Source organism: Olea europaea, chromosome 13 (assembly GCF_002742605.1).
Source record: "Olea europaea var. sylvestris chromosome 13, O_europaea_v1, whole genome shotgun sequence".
NCBI classification, from domain to species: domain Eukaryota; kingdom Viridiplantae; phylum Streptophyta; class Magnoliopsida; order Lamiales; family Oleaceae; genus Olea; species Olea europaea.
The window spans coordinates 23,059,144-23,070,992 of record NC_036249.1 but is presented as its reverse complement, the minus strand read 5'-3'; positions in this window follow the sequence as shown (position 1 = coordinate 23,070,992).

Genomic DNA, 11,849 nt, shown 5'->3' with positions numbered 1-11,849 from the left:
CAGCTGTTGCACAATTCCCAATTATTCGCCATGCGGCGACCATCCAACAGGTGTCTGGTTTGTCAAACGAGTAGACACCCCTTGCCTGAGTTGCTATTTCAACCACGATCCTTAGAGGCCAGATCTTTAAATTTGGACTTTGCTCCACCATTTTCCTTTCATTTTTATCTAAGCGTCCCATTTTGTATCATTTTCGAGGAGAATCTAGCGAGTTAACCACGGTGAAGTTTTGTAGTTAGTTTGCGACAAGAGCGAGCCTCAGTTATGCCTAAGGTAACTTGTTTTTACAGTTGTGACTTGACATTGATTTTCTTCCCCTCTCTCTTTATCTCTATTTTCTTTTATATCATTCCTGGTGAGGATGAGTTCGAAAAAGAATGTTCCCAGTGCATATCATGGGCTAGAGTTCGGGATGAGGAGGGACGAAATTTCTGCGATGGAGGCTGAGAGGTCAAAAGGTAAAGAGACTGAGCCAAAATCAAATTTCTACTAGTTAGCATTTGCATCAAGGTTGTCGAGGTCGAACCAAAGCATAAGATACCTCGATAATTGAAGCAACATCTAATAGCAAGCATGCAAGACCCTAACACTTTGATTAAAGATAATTTAAAGCCTCATTCAAACGGCGAAAATAAAGGCCTTACATGGTCTCGGACATAGACGTCATTTTAAGTATGCATTTTGATATGCTCATGTCAACATAATATTCCGTGCAAACCTATGAGCGTACATAACAAGTGTCCTAATACCAAAAATTTAACAATGATATTAGAACTTGAACTTAATCTCACGACTTTTAGCGTAATGATTAGTATGTCCACTCTAAAAAAAAAAAAATTAAAAATCCCTAAAATTGTCTATAAAAGGTTATTAAAAACAAGAAAATGGTTGAAAATCAAAAGCTTAAAATTTTAAAGAAAGAACAAATTTAAAGATTCAATATTCTACTCCAAAAATCCGTCTTGGATCAAGGCAAAAAGTAGGGTTTACACTCTTGGAAATCTTAGCATTCTCAAAACTCACCCAATGAACCCAAAAAATTGGGTAAAACCCCGCCAAAGTTCTGGTTAGGAAAACTCTACTAAAAAATGTTCCGATTTTTTGATGTCAACAACCTTGCCGACTAATGATGACTTGATGTTTGATATTTATTTCATTTATGATATTTGATCCAAAGGTGCTACTTTGTGCTCATTTTTCTATTTTGTTTATCCATATAAGAGTTTATTATTGAGCATAATGTCATTTTCTATTATTACTTAGGTTTGAAAATTATTGTATAATATAATGAATTTTTGAGTTGGTAGAACTAGGTTGTAATTGATGCGAAACATACATATTTTAAACATCAATCACTTAGCCTATGTGCAAGAATAGTTTGTAGGTTTGTTAACTTTATAGAAGTTGAATATGTGTTGATTTCATACGTAAATTAAATGTTTGGAGTGATTTTAATAGGTGAAACTAGGATTGACCATATGCTAGTGGTCTAATTCCCACTATTCGTCCTAAAATGCATTGCACTAGCCATGACAAAAAAAAGAGGAAAAAAAAAAACATCCTCATTGCGAAGCTACCTCTTAGAAATCCTAATGTGGACACCAAAAAAATTCAAAAACAAAAAAAAACTAATATAATAACAAAAGAATGCAAGTTTCAAATAGGAATAAAAGCATGTTTATGAAATAGAAGATGCATTGGGAGGACTGTGTATTGGATACTAAATATGAAAATTAAAGATAACATGTAGGTTTGACTTAATTAAAATATGATGGCTAGGGCACTGAAAATAGAATCTTAGTGTGACTATGTAATTACTTCTATTAATTTGATCCAATCGGACATGAGAGGTAAGTAATAAGTGTACTATGGACAACCTTTATAAATAACTGTTGGTCCCAAACATTATTATTTCGTAATTTTAGAAACAATTTTTAATAAGAAAACTCAAAAAATTGCAAAAATGTAAATTGCGAAAAAGAAAAATAAGAGAAGATATGTTTTGCTCCAAAAGGAGCCCGGATGTTCAGTTCAAAGAACCTAATCACCCGTTGAGCCTCAGTCAAGAGTATGCTCGAGATTCCACTAAGTATCAAAAAGAAATCGTACAAATGTTCGAAGAAATCAGAGATTTCTTCGTTTATCTCGCCTCCTTTCACACAACTTCTCTCTCAAACAAGATCATACAGATCACTCAACATTTCTTTACAGAATGAAAGATTACAATACAAAGAATTTCAGATTTTCAGAGAGAATGAAAACCACGAAGAAGAAAACCTCACACAGAGAGAAAGAGAGTACACGAGAAAAATCTAGAGAGTAACTAAACCGTTCAACCGCAAAAGACTAAAGGACCAAGGTAGATATCCGTTCAAGTGAATAATTGATCCAAGGGTTGGGGCTGTGCCACGTGTACGGCACAGCCCAACCCTCATAGGAGGCAAAAACATTTTTTCGACAAAAACACGTTTTTATAAAATAGGTTTGGGCCTGACTTATTTTGCAAAAAACACGGTCCAAAGAAATTTGAGGCAGCCCAATTTTCAACATTCTCCACCTTGCTGAACAATTTCTTTGTTTCACCAAGTGGATTCAAGCTTCACTTGACTTCATTCGCTCTTAGAACCTGTAAAGAAGAAAAATATGAAGTTAGTTTATTTTTCAACAAAAGAAATTTTGAATATCACTTGAACAATATTTTAAGTGATGTTCAGAATCTTCAAACAGTTCATAAATTTACTTAATGTCAAAATTTTTGTTCCCAAGTCAGAACGATTAAATTCTGTAGGGATTTTAACAAGACTAATCACACCCTCTTCAACCATATTCCTTACAAAATGGAATTTTATATCAACATGCTTTGTTCTATCATGATAAACTGGGTTTTTACTTAAATGAATGGCACTTTGGTTATCAGTATGAACAGCAACAGATTCATTTTCAAAACCAATTTCATTTAGTAATCCTCTTAACCATATGCTTTCTTTTACAGCATCACATGCTGCTATATACTCAGCCTCAGTAGAGGACAATGCAACCAATTTTTACAACTGAGATTTCCAACTAATACAACTATTACACAAAGTAAATATGTAGGAGGATGTGGATCTCCTTCTGTCAAGGTCACCAGCAAAATCCGAATCTGTATAACCCTTTAAGATTACAGCTTCATTTGTCCTCTTAAATTTTAGTCCTAGGTTAATTGAGCCTTTCAAGTACCTAAACATCCACTTTATTGTTAACCAGTGAGTTTCCCCAGGGTTTGCCATAAACCTACTCAAAATACTAATTCCATGAGCTAGGTCAAGTCTGGTGCAAACCATAAGATACATGATAGATCCTACAGTATTAGCGTTGGGCACCTTTTCCATTCTTTTTATTTCATCTTCAGATTTAGGTGATTGATCACTGATGAGTTTAAAGTGATTTCCAATAGGTAAAGAAACAGGTTTACACTCACACATAGCAAATCTTTCAAGTATTTTCTGTATATAAGAAGATTGTTTTAAAATTAGAGTGCAACTAGACCTATCTCTTTTTATTTCCATACCAAGAATTCTTCTTGCAGAACCGAGGTCTTTCATTTCAAATTCAGATTTCAGTTTTGACTTAACGGACTCAATTTCAAATTTATCATAATAGGCAAGCATCATATCATCCACATATAACAACAGATAAATGGATTCGGGTCCACCGACCCTTTGAAAAATAAACAAGAATCATAACTACTTTTCACAAAACCTAGGGTTTGAACATAGGAATTAAACTTTATATACCACTACCTGGGGGCTTGCTTTAGCCCATAAAGAGACTTTTTCAGAAGGGAGACCTTTTCAATTTTTGATTTTACTTCATAGCCCTTAGGTTGATTCATGTATATGACTTCATCAAGGTCACCATAAAGGAAGGCAGTTTTAACATCAAGTTGTTCTAGTTCCCAATCAAAATGGGCAGTTAAAGCAAATAGAATTCTAATTGAAATATATTTGGCATCAGGAGAAAAAATTTCATTATAATCAACTCCTTCCTTTTGGGTGAACCCTTTAGCCACCAATCTGGTTTTATATCTCTTATTTTCTGTTTTAGAATCTCCTTCTTTAATTTTGAAAATTCATTTGCAGTCAACAACCTTTTTATCTTTAGGTTTGTTGACAAGAACCCATGTTTTATTCTTTATAAAAGAATCCATTTCCTCATTCATGGCTTCTTTCCAAAACTTAGAATCAGGACAATTTATTGCATCTTCAAAATCATTTGGTTCAGAATTCAAGGAGTCCAGAACAGAAAATAGGGTAACAAAGTCATCATTTCTGAATCTGGTTGAGGGTATTATGTTCCTTCTTTCTCTGTCTCTTGTTAATTGATAATCTACTAATAAAAGATTAACAGATTCAGTTTCAGATTCAGAATCATTATGGTTATTTTCACCATTAGATCGAGTAGACTCCACCTCAATCAAATCATGTTGATCTATATCAGTTTCAGTTTGATCTTCCACTAAGGTTTCTCTCACAGGTACATGTTCATCAGATTTAAGATTAGTAGGGATATTACAGGGAAATATATTTTCATTGAAGATAACATTCCTGCTCAATATAACCTTGTAGCCATGTTGCTCTTTAACCCAAAGTCTATAACCCTTAATCTCCTCTCCATAATCCAGAAAAACACATTTCAAGGATCTAGGTTCTAATTTTCCTTCATTTTGATGTGAATAGGCAGCACAGCCAAACACCTTAAGTTTACTGTAATCTGACATTTTTCTTGACCACAATTTTTCAGGAATACTAAAATCAACAGCACTTGATGGACATCTATTTATCAAATAAGTTGCAGTTTTTAGGGCTTCTCCCCAAAACAATTTTGGAAGACCAGAGCTGTGAAGCATACACCTGACTCTTTCTAGTAGAGTTCTATTCATTCTTTCAGCAACTCCATTTTGCTGGAGTGTAAGTCACAGTTCTTTGTCTTAAGATTCCAAATTCTTTACAAAAAGAATTAAATTCAAAATTACTGAACTCAAGTCTATTATCTGTTTTTAGTGCTCTGATTTTCTTATTTGTTTGATTTTCAGTCATCAACTTCCAATGTTTAAAAGCTTGAAAGGTGTCAGATTTTTGTCTTAAGAGAAAAGTCCATATTTTCCTTGAAAAGTCATCTACTATTAGTAGATAAAATCTAAATCCACTTAGAGTATTCACAGGAGCTGGTCCCCAAAGGTCAGCATGTATATAATCTAAGATGGAGGTGGATTTGTGAAGTCCAGTTTTGAAAGGGATTTTTGTTTGTTTTCCAATTATGCAGTCTTCACAAAAATCTAACTTTCCAATGTTATCATTTCCAAAACATCCAAGTTTATTTAAGGAAATTAACCCCTTTTCAGAAATGTGGCCAAGCCTTCTATGCCAGATTAAGAATTTGGTTAAGGAAGAGTCTAAAGCAGTAGCACTGTGACCTACTAAAGGTTCAGCACAGATGGTATAGATACCATTTATCTTAGGAGAGGAGATTATATTTCTGTTTTCAAGATTTAGTCTTAAAAGACCTTTATGAATCATTATGTTATAATTATCATCTAATTCTCTCAAGGAGATTAGATTCCTTTTGAGTTCAGGAATATATCTAGTGTTTGTCAGTTCAAGGAAACAATTGTTGCTTAACACTAATTTCAGTTTCCCTATTCCTTTAATTTGACAACTCATGTCATTTCCCATTTGAATCTTTCCCCCATCAAGTTCAACAAATTCAGAAAACCAATCTCTAATGGGGCACATATAAAAGGTACAGCCAGAATCAAGAACCCATTCTTTTGGATCCCTTCTGGTTGTAGTAACAAGAACAACTCCTTGTATTTTAGGGTCATGGTTGCAGGCAATGGCTGCAGAGCCATCAGCATTGTTCTTGCCCTTTATGTCAGAAATTTTCTTAAAACAATCCTTTATTAAATGTCCTGTCTTTCCACAGTAATAGCATTTTCTAACTTGATTTCTGTTCTTCACTTGAAACTTATTCTTATCTTTAAATTTCTGATTCACAAATTTCCCTTTCTTAGAAGAAATGTAGATACACTGATTTATCTTTTTATCTCGTAATGGTTCTTCTTTGATGTGAAACCCCTCACCACCCTTATAGTTTCTGGAGTCAACTTGTAGTTCAAGTTCTTTATTTATCAAGGAAGTTATTATGATATCAACAGTAAGGTCATCTCTGCCATATTCTAGGGCATTCCTAATATCCCTATATTTCTCACTCAGAGAATTTAGCAGGCCAACAACCTGTTGTTGTTGAGAAAGCTCTTCGTCACAATTTGCCAGATCTTGAGTCAATTTAGTGTATTTGTCAATGTTCTCTTCTAAGCTACTTGAAGGATCAAACCTAAAGTTGTAGAAGTGTCTTAAGAGATAGCATTTGTTTGGCATGGTTCTAGTTAGATATAGGGATTCTAACTTAGTCCATAATCCTGCAGCAGTAGTGGTTTCTTCGACCTTTCTAATGACACTGTCAGATAGATGCAGAAAAATGGTACTCCAGGCAATCTCAGATAGTTCTTTTCTCCTATAGACACTAATTTCAGCAGCCCAGGTGCCATCAAGGGCACCTGCACACCTCTGTTGCAATAACAAGGCTCTCATTTTCTGGCGCCAGAGACTGAAGTCTCCAGTACCAGTCCAAGTTTCAACTTCAAATTTATGAGAGGTTGACATATTGACAAATTATTCACAAAATCACAGCAACACAGCACACAGAGTATTGTAGTTTCAATTAACAGATTTCCAATAGAAAGAATGTGATAAGTAGGTAAGCTAGCAGAGATATGTATAAAAGAATATTATCATGCAGAGCTACAGAAAAACCAATTACAGTTGACAATAATAAGGAATTCACGTATTTAACAGCCTAAGGAGTGATAATCCTTATTTCCACTACTCCCTCAGATTCCTAGACCCTCATAGGAGATCTGAACAAAGGAAAGTAATGGAGGATTACTGACTTTAATGACTGGTTCCAGAAATAATCAAGGTATCAATTACAAATATGAGGGGTTTTAGAAAAATACCACGGTCTCAAAAATTTTAATTTCAGAACACAAACACCAATCAGAGATTATTCGGAATGTGATCAGAATGTCAATGCAGGTTCAAGAACCCTCCGAGTTGTGGTGACTCAGTATGAACTCAGCAATATGTCAGTGACTCGGTATGAACTTAGGGTGGGTAAACTCAACTCGCCAAACTCAGTACGAGTTGTACCGAGTTACTCAAACTCAGTACTAGAAACAGCAAATCAAAAAAGGTTAGTACTGAGTTATGAATTTTTGCAACAAAACGTTTCAACGGCAGCAACAGTCAATGTTAGATCTTGCAAGATCTGACCAATTATTTTGAAATAACCAAGTTTTACGAATAATGCCTCAAGTCGGACATAGATCGAGAGTGTTTAAAAGTTTCTTCGAACAAGAAACAAAAAAAAACTTTCAGATTTTTGGCAGATCGGTAAGTTGAAAAACAATTTCAAGAAATAGAATGTAAAGAAAATTTTAGAAACAAGCTCTAATACCATTTGTTGGTCTCAAACATTATTATTTCGTAATTTTAGAAAAAATTTTTAATAAGAAAACTAAAAAAACTGCAGAAATGTAAATCGCGAAAAAGAAAAATAAGAGAAGATATGTTTTGCTCCAAAAGGAGCCCGGATGTTCAGTTCAAAGAACCTAATCACCCATTGAGCCTCAGTCAAGAGCATGCTCGAGATTCCACTAAGTATCACAAAGAAATCGTACAAATGTTCGAAGAAATCAGAGATTTCTTCGTTTTATCTAGCCTCCTTTCACACAACTTCTCTCTCAAACAAGATCACACAGATCACTCAACATTTCTTTACAGAATGAAAGATTACAATACAAAAAGAATTTCAGATTTTCAGAGAGAATGAAAACCACGAAGAAGAAAACCTCACACAGAGAGAAAGAGAGTACACGAGAAAAATCTAGAGAGTAACTAAACCGTTCAACTGCAGAAGACTAAATGACCAAGGTAGATATCCGTTCAAGTGAATAATTGATCCAATGGTTGGGGCTGTGCCACGTGTACGGCACAGCCCAGCCCTCATAGGAGGCAAAAACGTTTTTTCCACAAAAACACGTTTTTATAAAATAGGTTTGGGCCTGACTTATTTTGTAAAAAACTTGGTCCAAAGAAATTTGAGGCAGCCCAATTTTCAACAATAATATCTCGGGTAAGAGTATAAAGATCAAGTGTGGGGGTTGTATGTATCTCCTGAGAGTGAAATGATGAAAATTTACCATTGAGGGTCGAGATGGCAACTTCAAAATGTAAATGAGTGTGTACAAAATAACTCGAACCATTAGAACTAAATCGAAGAGGTCAATTTGATTAGGTTCTGAGTATGTCTTCAAATGGTTTTGATTTTTGAAATCTGGCTGTTTCTAGTTTCGATTTTAGATCTAGACCAAGAATCGAGAACAAGTTCAAACTTATTTACGTGGTGTATATTTTTAATATTTCATCCTCACCAAATTAAGTAATTAACCCGTTTCATTTTTCTTCACTAAACTTTTAACTCATTTGATTCTCACATCTTCCATTAAGGAATAATCAACACTCTTGACTCTTACTTTTGAATTAATTATTTATAAAGTTTGGTTTCGGAACCAAACCATATCAGAATTATCCAGTTTGTTTCAAATATTAGAAATAGAAATGAATGGTTCCAGTCTAAAAAAATGATTGATTGTCGGTTTGGTTCGATCAATCGGTTTGGTTCGATTACGATTCTCCTCAAAATCGAACCAAACAGAACCAAACATTCCTTTGCATTCAGTGGATTGTCATTGACTCTGCTCAAATACCAATTTCAAAAAAGATTGAGAAAGGATAAATTACTATCAATAATTCTAAGTGTATATGGGTTTTCTCTATACACCACATTGAAAGAGATTAAATGTTGGGATTGCAGTGATGGATAACATGGTCATCGTACCCAACTCGCATCAATTTTTATTTTTCATTTTATTTCATATTTTTAAGTTTAAATCATATTTGAAAAAAAAAATAGTAAACAGGACAAAATTATTGAGACTTGTGGTTAATAATTTCATCATTATTCGATGTCAAATTTATCCTTTAACATGAAAAAAAAAAGATTTATTTTGCTTGCCTTTCGAAAATCTTGTGTCTTGTGCTCCAACCTTACACATGAAAACAATCCATTTCCTTGCCTAACCCATTATAAAAAGAAATTATTTTTGACATCGATTCCATCAGTCTCTGCCTACCTCCTCTCACTCGTGAATCTTCCAATTTCTTGCCCAACTTGTTCCGAGAAGAATTCATGTCCAACCTCGACCCCACCCTTTTGTGCTTGCCTTTTGAAAATCTCTAATCTTATGCTCTATCTTTTCTCCCAAAAATCTCCCCATTCCTTACCTGACATGTCCCATCGCCATCACTTAGTTGTTGCTTACTGTAGGGTATTTTTACCCAAAATCGAGATCAACACAACAACACAAACGCAAAGTGCAAGAAAAATAAAAGAACATAGAAAAATGTTCACCCAATTCGGCCCAAATGACTTAATCTGGGGGGTTCAGGGTCAGCACAATCCACTAGTGCAATTCTACCCCCAAAGAAAGTAAAGTACATAGAACCAAGTAAAACAACCAGATCAATCATCAATCCAAACGTATCTCAAATCTAGACACAGAAAGTCTCCTTACTCAAGAATAGCCACTAACTCAAAACTACAACAGATCACCTATCAAACAGGCCTATCAATTATTGTAGCACCATGAATTTACAAGAATCACATAGGAGTAATGCGCTCCAAATTCAAAAGCCAAGAAGAAAGAAGAAGAAAAATCTTCAAAGAAGAGAGAAAATCGAGAGACCAAAAGGCATTAAACTGAGCAGTCTTTCTTCCCATTGAATACACTAGAAGCCAAGAGATAGTAGTCTTGGTAGATCTCCATCGTTCAAGTGATTGAACAGTTCGTACAAGGCCAAAAGAAACACAAATCCAAGTAATAAAAAGGGACAAATCAGAAACTGCCACGTAACATCCACTAACTTAAGTACCAAAATGTCCAGAATAGCCTCACATAAGTTGCAATTTGGAGAAACACATTTTCTCCATCAATCTTCACCTTGGTTCTCAAAATTGCACCCATTCTCTCAGTTGCCGAATTGCACATTTGTGGAAAGACTGACCATCATCATTGTCCAAGGTATCTACAAAGAAAATTACCTAGTATCAATATTGAGAAGTGATAGACAAGTTCTAAATTTACTTACAGGCAGAATTTTAGTGCCCATATCGGATGGTTAACGTCAGTGTGAATTTTCCCAATGACCATTTCACTTGAAGAGAGTTTTTCTCTTATAAAAGGGTGCTTCACCTCAATGTGTTTAGACCTTTTATGATAGACAGGGTTCTTACTTAACAATAAAGTACTTTGACTATCAGTAAATATAACAGGTGAAGCCATATACATTTTTTAACACATTCAGTAATAGCCACATATTCAGCTTTAGTACTGGATAAAGTGACAATGGGTTAAAGATGAGACTTCGAGGTGATACAATTATCACCAAGTGTAGAGAAATAAGCAGTGGTAGATTTTCTTTGATCCTTATCTCTAGCAAAATCAGAATTCACGTATCCCTTAAGGGTTAATGGTTTTGATCCCTTTTTGAACACTGAAACTACCCTTGGTGTCCCAACTATATGCCGTAATAACCATTTTAACCCAAACCAATGTGGTTTCTCAAGGTTAGCCATAAACCTGCTTAAAAAACTAATTGAATATGCTAGATTAGGTCTAGTTGTGTTCATAGAAAACATTACTGATCCTATTGCATGTAAGGAATATTTTTCATGTCTCTAACTTCAGATTCAGTTTTAGGACATTGGGCCTAGGAGAGATTTATGTGAGCGACAAGTGGAACGTCAATAGACTTTGCCTCTTTCATGCCAAGTTTTGATATCACTTTATGTAGGTAAGATTCTTGAGTTATTGTTAACCTGTCTTCTTGTCTATTTCTAGTTCTCACCATTCCCAGTATTTTCTTGCATTCCCTAAGTCTTTCATTTCAAATTCTGATTTTAGGAGGTTTTTCATTCTCATTATTTCAACCTTACTTGAGCTGGCCAGCAGCATATCATCTATATACAAGAGTAGATACATCTCGTTGCTAGGTTTAGAGTTGTATTAATATAAGCAATGATCATACTCACTTCTCCTAAAACCAATTTTCACAACTATGTGTCAAACCAGACATACCACTATCTTGGACTTTGTTTGAGCCCATATAGGGATTTTTTCAATTTACAAATGTAGTCAGATTTTCCCTTTTCCTCAAAATCTTGAGGTTGACACATATAAATTCATCATCCAATTTCCCATGCAAAAAGGCGGTTTTGACATCTAATTGTTCAAGTTTCCAATTAAACTGAATAACTAGAGCAAGCATTAGCCTTATAGTTTTATATTTGATTACCGGTAAAAAAAATTCATCGTAATCAATTCCCTCCCTTTGGTTGAATCCCTTGGCCACTAACCTTGCCTTATACCTCAAAGGGTCAGTGGGAGAGATGCCTTCTTTGAGTTTATAGATCCACTTGCATTGGACCACTCTCTGATTCTTTGGTTTCTTAACAAGTTTCCATGTTTTATTGTCAATCAAAAATTTCATTTCTTCTCTCATAGCCTCTCTCCAATTCTGAGACGTAGAACTATTAATAGCTTCTTCATAAGATAAGGGTTCAGCATATTCTAAATTTTCACCAGTGATAAGGGCAAAGTCAGTCAGAGTATCAGTTTCATATTTGGG